At 48.5% G+C, this 10,092-nt stretch overlaps 1 long non-coding RNA gene across 1 annotated transcript; it reads right to left on the bottom strand.

Moving 5' to 3' along the window:
• Positions 1-4,350: 4,350 nt before the first annotated feature.
• On the bottom strand, positions 4,351-9,491 carry LOC111549525. Its single transcript, XR_002733761.3, has 2 exons — positions 7,819-9,491; positions 4,351-6,884 (listed from the first exon to the last, which is right to left on the bottom strand). It is a non-coding gene; the product is annotated as an uncharacterized LOC111549525 (long non-coding RNA).
• Positions 9,492-10,092: the final 601 nt, after the last annotated feature.

Genomic DNA, 10,092 nt, shown 5'->3' with positions numbered 1-10,092 from the left:
GTGGTGTGATCTCTGCTCACTGCAACCTCTGCCTCCTGGGTTCAAGCGATTCTCCTGCCTAAGCCTCCTGAGTATCTGGGATTACAGGTGCACACCACCACACCCTGCTAATTTTTGTATTTTTTTCAGTAGAGACGGGGTTTCACCATGTTGGTCAGGCTGGTCTCGAACTCCTGACCTCAAGTGATCCTCCCATTTTGACCACCCAAAGTGCTGGGGCAACAGGCATGAACTACCATGCCCAGCCCAATTTCACGTAGTTTTGCATCATTATTGTCATCATCTTCTTTGTTACCAAGTCTAGAAAATCAACTCAAAGCATTTTCATTGTTGAAAAAACAAAAGAGAAAATGCAAATGCAAATGTCCTTACCCAGAAAACAGTCTCCATGTTGACTTAGCACACATTTCTGGGACCTCCGTAACTGACATGGTATGGATCGTGGGCATGGAGTGGACTTTTCAGAATTGCTGTAGCCCAGACTCCAAGCCTCTCATTCAAGTTCCCCAGAGTAAATTGCTAGGCCTCAAATGCAGCCTCTTAAAAATGGGGTTAACATCCGGTTATGGTAAGGAATAAAATAGTAAAAATGAAGAGCTGTCACAGAACAAGTGGCACAGATGCTTAGTAGCAACTGAGTCTTCATTTCTGTTTAACAAAATGCCCCATGTAGGCTAGGCATGGTGGCTCACATCTGTAATCCCAGCACTTTGGAGGCCAAGGTGGGATGACTGCTTGAACCCAGGAGTTCCAAACTAACCTGGGCTACATAATGAAACCCCGTCTCCACAAAAAGTTTTAAAAGTTAGCCAGGTGCAGTGGTGCATACCTGTGGTCCTCGCTACTCAGGAGGCTTGGGTGAGAGGATCACTTGAGCCTGGGGTAAGGCTGCCATGAGCTGTGATTGTGCCACTGCACTCCAGCCTGGGAGACAGAGTGAGACCTTGTCTCAAAAAAAAAAAAAAAAGCCCCATATGCCCAAAGCAACCTTAGCTTAGCCCCTTGTGAGGTGAGATGGGTAAAGTAGGCAGTGGAAGGAGCCGGATGGTGGCAGCTTGGCCCAGTGGCTGGCTTTTGCAGAGCCTGTGGCCGTCCTTTGACCTTCTTCCCCCATCCCTGCGGACTTCCAATTCCACAAGCAGAAACCAAGCAGTGGGTGAGGTGGACGGAACCCGGGCAGGAGAGATCACATACAAAGTTTTTTCACCTGTGCATTTGTGCACATGCAAGAATCATTCAACAAACAAAGGATTTAGTTGGGGTTTGCAAAGACTGTTCATAAGTTGAAGGATGCCTACCTGTTTAGACATTTAGATTTTCTGCCAGGAAAAGGGAAAAAAAAAAAGCTTAGATGGATGGATGGATAGATAGATAGATAGATGATTGATAGATAGATAGATAGATAGATAGATAGATAGATAGATAGATAATAGATAGATGATAGATAGATAGATAGATAGATAGATAGATAGATAGATAGATAGATAGATAGATACTCAGACAGACCTTGCCAGTCAGTGTCAGTTGTGCTTTCTGGAAAGTAGTCTTGTGTAACATGACCCCCAGGAAGTGAGCAGAAAAGGCCTTTCTGAAGGATTTGGTCTCTGTCAGGATACCCTGGTTGCCTGCAGGTGGAGAGTGGACTCCTTGAGCTCCTCTACTGAGGGGAATATCCAGGGGATAGTTCTGGCGCAGCCAGGCCAGGTAAGAGTTCCAGAAAATGAGCATGAGAAGAGAGGGGAACCTGCTGCTTTGGGGTTACTGCTGTTTCAAGGTAGCCCTGACTGGGGCAGCCACCAGCCACCAGCGATAGACACAAGGGGTTAAAACACACACACATACACACACACACACACACGCACTGTGGCAAACGACATGGCTTGGAAATGGCTTTCACTCAGCACACCAATCTCAATCAGGAACTACTGTGTCCAACACAGGATCGGATGGACTCCAGCTCATGCACTTAAAGATGTCGTGGTTAAAAGTGTGGACTCTGGAGGGAGTCTGTTTGGGTTCAAACCCCACCTTTTCAGCTGGGTGCAGTCACACCTGCAATTCCAGCACTTTGGGAGGCTGAAGTGGGAGGATTGCTTGAGTCCAGGAATTCAAGACCAGCCCGGGCAACATAATGAGACCCCAGCTCTACACAAATAAACAAACAAAACCCCCCAAATTTCACCTTCGCTACGTATTAGCTGCTAACCTTAAGTAACTCGCTTAACCTCTCTGTGCCTCAGTTTCCTCCTCTGTCACAATAACAAAAGGAATTAGAATATTAAAGCACTTAGAATAGTTCTTGGCAAATTAGCAAGCACTACTTATATAGTTGTTACTGGTGCAAATAACAACCTTTATGAAAGAGAAACACCTGAGGCTTGAAGGGATGCAGCGTTTCGAGGCCATGAGACTGTTTGTGCTTTTTTTTTCACTTTCCATCAATTACAGAAAAATAAAGGAGGCTAGCTGCTCCCCACGTCTTCACGTCCCGATGTGAGGCCGCAGGGAAATCGCCTGAGACCAGTGGCTGTCACCAAACTCCTCCATTCTTTGGTACTTGAAGGACCTTGCCTGAGTTTGCTAGGGCTACCCCCACAACGTATCACAAACTAGGTGACATAACCAACAGAAATTTGTCTTCTCAGAGTTCTAGAGGCTAGAAGTGCAAGACCAAGGTGTCAGTAGGGCTGGCTTCCCTGAGGGCTGAGAGGCAGAATCTGTTGGATGCCTCTCCCATGCTTCTGGTGGTTTGCTGGCAATCTCTGGTATTCCTCAGCTTGCTGAAGCATCACCCTGACCTCTGCCTGCATCTCACACGCTGTTCTCACTGTGGATGTGTCTGTCCCCACCTTTTCCCTTTTCTTTTTTTCTTTTCTTCTTCTTTTTTTTTTTTTTTTTTGAGACGGAGTCTCGCTCTGTCGCCCAGGCTGGAGTGTAGTGGCCGGATCTCAGCTCACTGCAAGCTCCGCCTCCCAGGTCCACGCCATTCTCCTGCCTCAGCCTCCGGAGTAGCTGGGACTACAGGCGCCCGCCACCTCGCCCGGCTAGTTTTTTTGTATTTTTAGTAGAGACGGGGTTTCACCGTGTTAGCCAGGATGGTCTCAATCTCCTGACCTCGTGATCCGCCCGTCTCAGCCTCCCAAAGTGCTGGGATTACAAGCTTGAGCCACCGCGCCCGGCCTTTTTTTTTTTTTTTTTTTTGAGACAGAGTCTCACCTGTCACCCAGGCTGGAGTGCAGTGGCGCGATCTCAGCTCACTATTACCTCTGCCTCCCCGGTTCTTCTGCCTCGACCTGCCAAGCAGCTGGGACTACAGGCGTGCACCACCACGCCTGGATAACTTTTGTATTTTTAGTAGAGATGGGGTTTCACCGTATTGGCCAGGCTGGTCTCAAACTCCTGACCTTGTGATCCGCCCCCCTTGGCCTCCCAAAGTCATGGGATTACAGGCGTGAGCTACCACCGTGCCCGGCCAAATTTCCCCTTTTCATAAGGACAGGAGTTAGATTAGATTAGGGCTGACCTTCATGACCACAGTTTAGCTTGATTACCTCTGTAAAGACTATCTCCAAATAAGGCCATAGTCTGAGGTACTGGGGTTTAAGCCTTCAAGTTTTTTTGAGGCAGAGGCAGGGGGGACAGAATTCTATGCATCCCCAGCCTCATACCACCCAAAGCCAGCATGCTGAGGCCTGCAGTCACCCCACACAGCCCCAAAGGTTTGTAAGTAAACATGCTGACCTTCTCCCCTTGACTCTTGATGTCTTGGATTTGGTTAGCCAGAGACTGGGGAAATAGATCCATTAAATTCTGCATAGATTGAAAAACCCAAGGCAGCGCAGTTCAATTAAAGCACCTCCAATCATTCTTGTGGTTTCTCTAAAAGGGTGCGCTTTTTCCAGCTCTGCCTGAGTATTCTAACTCTTCACACTTTCTCGGGAAGAATGAGAAGGGGCAGGAAAGACCAGTTGCTTTGCTGGACTTTATGTGACTCCGTGCAGCAGGACCTTTGCCAGGGCAGCCACTGAGGGAAGGTAGCCGAGGCTTGGAGAACTTTTGGGCTGTGAGTCTCATTCATTCCTGGAGGTAAAAGCACAGAGGGCAGGCCTAGCTGTGGTGTGAGAGTCAGGAAAGAGAGGAGGTGCAGGGCCGAGGGGATGATAAGGGGATCAAGGAGGTGAAGAAGGATGCTGGGAAAATAGATACTGTAATCACAGACTTTTCTATAAAACAGGTAATTTATGTGTAGTGCAGAACAATGATCTTTTCATTAAGCTGAAAAGAAGCCATGTATAGTAGTTAGGATTATATTTGGTTGTGTATGACAGAAAATGTCAAAATAATAGACGCTTTTTCAAAAATTGACTTTTATTTCTCCCTTTTACAAAAGAAGTCGGGAAATAGGCAATCCAGGGCTCGTATCACAGCCCATGGCCATCAGAGAAGGAGGCTCCATGTAATACGCTGACTCTCCAACCTTAGCATGTCTCTTCATGGTCCCTAATGGCTTTTCAGCCTCCAGCCAGGTACCAGGTAGCAGAAAAGAGCCTTCTCAGAGGCCCCGCATATTACCTCTGCTGACATCTCATTGGCTGGAGCATAGTACGGTGGTCACATAATTTTTTCTCTGGGTAGCTATGTACCTAGCAAAAACTGGGGACTTGTTGCTAAGAAAAGACAAACAGTTGGAGATCCACAGTGGTCTCCACTACACTGTATATGAAGGCAAGACAGTTAATTTCTACCTACATTCCCAAATGTATCTTCAGGAAGAGAATGTTTCTGCAGCATAAATTCTTTGTGCATTGGAAGATCTTCCCTTTCAACCCTCAATTGTACTGCATGCAAACCACCCCTCAGGTTCTCAGCTTCAACCTCACTTTCTCGAGGAACCCTCCTCAGGCCCCTTAGTCTGCATTAGGCTTCCCTGTTTTATGTTCCCATTGCACCTTATGCTTCTGCTTCAAAGCCTCTGCACCCCTGTCATTATTGACTCATCTGGAATTACATGTGTAAGCTCTGTCTTGCCTGTAATCTAAACTGTAAGCTCCCTGAGGGCAGACTCTGCTTCACCCTCCACTGTCTTCCAATGTGTGGCACCTAGTAGGCCCTCAATAAATATTTGTTAAGTGATTGAGTGATCAGAATATTACAGAGACCCCAGATTCAAGGCCATTTCCACCAAGATCTTTTTTTTTTTGAGACAGAGTTTTGCTCTTGTTGCCCAGGCTGGAGTGCAGTAGCGGGTCCTCAGCTCACTGCAACCTCCACCTTCCGGTTTCAAGCGATTCTCCTGCCTCAGCCTCCCGAGTAGCTGGGATTACAGGCATCCGCCACCACACCCAGCTAATTTTTGTATTTTTAGTAGAGACAGGGTTTCACTATGTTGGCCAGGCTGGTCTCAAACTCCTGACCTCGTGATCTGCCCATCTCAGCCTCCCAAAGTGCTGAGATTACAGGTATGAGCCACTGCACCCAGCTGACTTTTTCTTTCTTTATCTAGACTTCCCCAGCTGAGACCAGGACAAAACCAGATTCCTCTGCGCTGTGCACCTGCCAGGACTGGAGCAGCCCAAAAGCCCATGGGAGGGCTGTGGACTGGGGCTGTCAGACCAGGCTCTCCGAGGAGGACTCCCACACCCACAGCCAACTCCACTTTACAAAACCAGCTCCAGCCAGAAGTATGCCTGGGGGGCAGGAGAACAGAAACTGCAGCAGTGTGGGTGGATTTTAAATCTGCAAATGCAACTGACTGCCCAATGTTTGGGAGATAAAATAGGTCACCATTCTCCCCTCAGTTCGGCGTCACTCGGCGTCACTCCCAGGCCCTAAAGGGGAAGGAAGAGTTTTGTGATCTTTGCTGTCACAGGCTATGGACAAATTCGGTTACACTCAGCTTTACAAGAGCTGCCCACCCACCTGACTCTTGTTCACAAGACCCCTAAAAATTAGAAAAAGGTCAGTCCAGGCTGTTCAGTCTTTAGCTGTTCGATGGGGAATCTTCCTGAGGCCAGTTTCTAGAGTCCATTTTGACACCAGCCAAGACAAAAGGCAGGACCCAGAGTCTAGACAGCTCCCAATCCCGCCGTTTTCAACTTGGCCCATTAGGATGGAGCCTTCTGTTCTCTGGCAATGAATCATAGGCTTTTAAAGTAGAGAGTGAGAAAGAGCAAGCCCTGGAGAGAGCCCCGTGAGGCCTTGGGGTAAGGGCGTCCAGGACTGTTCATGAGAAGCTGTGCATGTCTCCCTCCAACTTCCCCAGATGAGACACCAAGATTGAGAAGTGAAGAGTCATTTCCAATTTGGCAGACATCCTGACCCTCCACACTCACCATTCTGATACTTAGTCATTACCATCCTGGTATATTTAACCACTTCTCCTTCTGACTGAGAAGCTGAAAGTGACATTCAGCCTGGGTGTGATGTGGGGATTTTCTGGGACAGGGCGGAGATGATGAGGTGCTGGAGTTGCATGAGCTGGTCATTACAGTCAAGACTTGTGAACCAGTTGTGAAACCCTTGGTAACCTGAAATCTGCCATGGTAGGAGTATTTACACTACAGGAATTGGCCAATGCTGCAAATCAGGGTTTCTTTCTTTTTTCAGTGAGACACTTGACCAGCACACACTGCATTACTCACGCAGGAGGAGCTCTGGGAGGGCTGGAGAAAACCATAGGTGAGCAGAGTTGAGGATGTTTGGTGCCTCCCCTGATGGCTTCATCACGTCATCTTTCTCGGCTCTTCACAGTCAGCGTTTTCTCTTTGGAAACACCAAGAGATTCTACCTCTGCTCCATCAGCAAACAAGGAAGTCATTTATTTTCATGGCCCCTGTGCTAGAGGACTCCTTGAGTCCAACCTCTTAGAGCAGCAGGCCCATTTTCTGGTGGAGAAGAGAGAAGGCAAAGCCAGGGAAAGGCATTTAATAGTGACAACTCAGTGAAAAAGCAGAAAGAGGCAGCCCGATGATCAAAGGTGTCTTCCTTCGAAGCCCCTGATTGAAAACAGCAATCCATGCTTGCCAATGAAGGCCACAGGTGATGTTTCTTATGTGAGTGCATAAGAAAATATGACCCTCTGCTTTAGGTCATATTTTCAGAGGTCATACAAGGTTGAAAGGAAGCAAATCATTTTCATGAGAAAGATAATAAATGAGACCAGGATTGGTATTGAGAAAAGTATTTAGACATTTCTGAGCTGACCAACCTGGAGAAGAAAGTGCTTCTAGACACACAGATTTCCAGGACTTTTCCTGAGAGGGTTAGATTCTGGAGGTCTGCAGAGGGGGCCAAGAACCCATGTTTTTACCAGCCCCTTCCTCACCCCATGATTCCGCTGATGGCAGCCTGCGGACCGCACTTTGAGGAACTGGTCTAGTGAGGGTCCTCAGAGGGCGTTTTGCAATGGGTGGAACTGGCCTCTGAGTGGGATCCTCCTTCAATACCTAGGCCCTGCCCTGCCATAGCTACGGGTCTTCGGGACTCATGCTTGGGGATAGGTGCTGGGTGTTATGGGAAGAGCACAAAAACACAAAACAAAAAATTCCATTTCTTACCACTGGTGGTGAGAAATGGGGGTGGAGCCTGGAACTGTGGTCATGGAGGCTCCAAGAGGAGCAGCCGGGGTGCCATTGCACAACCAGCCACCTCTAAAAGAAGCAGGACCAGGCCCAGGACTGAGCCTCCACAAGCCCTGCCGCCAGCCGCCAACCACCCTTCCTTCCTGGGAGAGCCAGAAAGGGAAGCATAGAGAAGCCCTGCATGGTGGTCTCCATCAACAGGGAGGCCCCTCCCCTCCCTCTGCTGCAGCCATCTTACCTGCAGCCAGAATGTGCCAGGGCCAAGCTGAGGACAGGGCGACCTCTCCAGAATCCCTGCCCTTAGAGGACTTGCTAGACATTGGTTTTTCTTGTTGGAGGCACCTCTTCACAGTCTGCATGAATAAGGCCTGATGAAACTCATCCCAAGAACCCAAGCCCACTTGCAAAGACGGGATAGAGAAGGGGCATGGCATTCCACTGATGGGCTCACTCTGGAGAGGAGCTACTGACCCAGCAGCAGTTCCCCCTCCCTCACCCCTGTTCACCATCCCCAGGAAGACATCCGACTCCCCATCAAATGGTCCCTGCCAAGGGCATCGTGGTAACGTGGGGAAGGAGAGGATGCCAAGTTGCCCCTCTGGCCATTGGACCCCTTCTCATCTGAGGAGAATTCCATGGCAGCCCCTTCTGGGCTGTGCTCTTTATGTCTCTAAGCCACTTCCTGTTTCCTTTTCTAGGTCATAAGCCAGGCTTATAGTTGGTGTGAGTCACTTACCTAGGAAGCCCAGAGTACACGGCTGCCTCTCAGGGAGGGAGCAAAGGATACAGCTTAGAAGTGCAAGGCATTGGTTTGCTCCTAAAACACACAGATTGTCCTAGGCTTTTAGCAGTGCTGTGTGCCATGGCCCCCAAGCAATGCAAGCCTTGGAGATCCGTGATTTGCCCGGTTTGTGTTCCTCTGCTGATGCCAGGCTTTCAGTTCCCAGGAGGCACTGGACAAGCATAATTTTGCAAATAAAACATTGCTTTGCCAAGGGGCTAGGCCTATCAGACATTCATTAGGCAACAGCCAGCAGGACCTGTGAAAGTCATGGCAAAGAAGCCATTCAAAAGCATTGTCTTCTAGTAACTAAATTTCAAAACCAGGAGGAAACCACAGTTCAGACATCGGCTGATGTTCAGCAACCTGGATTCACAGGGAAACGGACAAGAATAGACTTTGCACAAGTCTAGTGCTTTCCCTTCATGACATCTAGGCAGTTTACTCCTCCTGACCTCCACTACTCACTGCGCGAGGATTATTCTGTGGTCACCAGAGTACTAAGGAGGAGGCGCTGGGTGATTTGGTCGAAGTCAATGTGCCAAGTCAGCATCAAGCAGCTATTTTTGCCTTCCCATTCCATTCCCTGAATTTTTTTCTGTGAAAGTGTCTTGTAAGCTAGAACACACCTGAGGTGGCAGAGGAAAAGCAGAGCTCTAATCTCTTCCCTAGGCCTCTAAGTGAGTTTTGCATTCAGGGATGATACTGGGGCAAGGGGTTTGGAAGGTCCTGAAGTTGCTGACGCCCGCATAAAACACTTTCTGCAGCAGAGAAGGGAAGGGGAGAGGAAAGAACAGGCAGAGAAAGACCCAGAAACTCAGATCAGCCTAGGATGAGAGTAGCTGTCCTGAAAACAATCAGAAATCCAGAGTCCCGACTCTCCAGCAGGTATGACCTTGATCCTAGTGAGATTATCTTCAAAGACAAAACAAACTCCAGTCATGCAGAGAAGCCGCATTGTTCCATGCAGATCTATAAAAAACAACGGAAAGAGCGTCACCCTCTTAATTAATGAGGAAGTAGGGAAATAGGAATCCTTGTACCCTGCTGGTGGGAATATAAACTGGAAAAACTGAGGTGGGGAATCAACTGAGGCCAGAAGTTCGAGACCAGTTTGGCTAACATGGTGAAACCCCGTCTCTACTAAAAATACAAAAATTAGCTGGGTGTGGTGGCATGCACCTGTAATCCCAGCTACTCGGGAGGCTTAGACTAGAGAATCACTTGAACCCGGGAGGCAGAGATTGCAGTGAGCTGAGATCACACCACTGCACTCCAGCCTGGGCAACAGAATGAGACTCTGTCTCTAAATAAATAAATAACTGGAAAAACATTGCTGATTGGCAAGTTGGTTATGTTTGAGGCAGAGACAATGCTTGTTCTGGGTCCGTTACACTCTTGTTTTCCTCCTGGACACTCAGGAAGACTATACTTCCCAGCCTTCCTTGCAGTTAGGAGCAGTCATGTGACTGAGTTCTGGACAATGGGAAGGTGGGCAGAGGAAGTGATGTGAGTCACCGCCAGGCCTGACCCTAAAACTACCTGTGCAATTCTCCATGCTCTCTCTCTCTCTCTCCCTTTACCTATCAAGTGAAATCAGAGCATCCAGTGGAGAAGTCCAAGGCCGGGGCAAATGGAGACCCATCAGGTGGGCAAACCCTGGTTCCAGACGACCATGCAGAGTGCCTTCTACTCCCAACAAACGACTTGTGTTGAACTGTGACATAAAAG

This window comes from Piliocolobus tephrosceles, chromosome 6, assembly GCF_002776525.5.
Source record: "Piliocolobus tephrosceles isolate RC106 chromosome 6, ASM277652v3, whole genome shotgun sequence".
Classification (NCBI taxonomy): domain Eukaryota; kingdom Metazoa; phylum Chordata; class Mammalia; order Primates; family Cercopithecidae; genus Piliocolobus; species Piliocolobus tephrosceles.
This window is presented reverse-complemented; position numbering and strand designations above follow the sequence as displayed.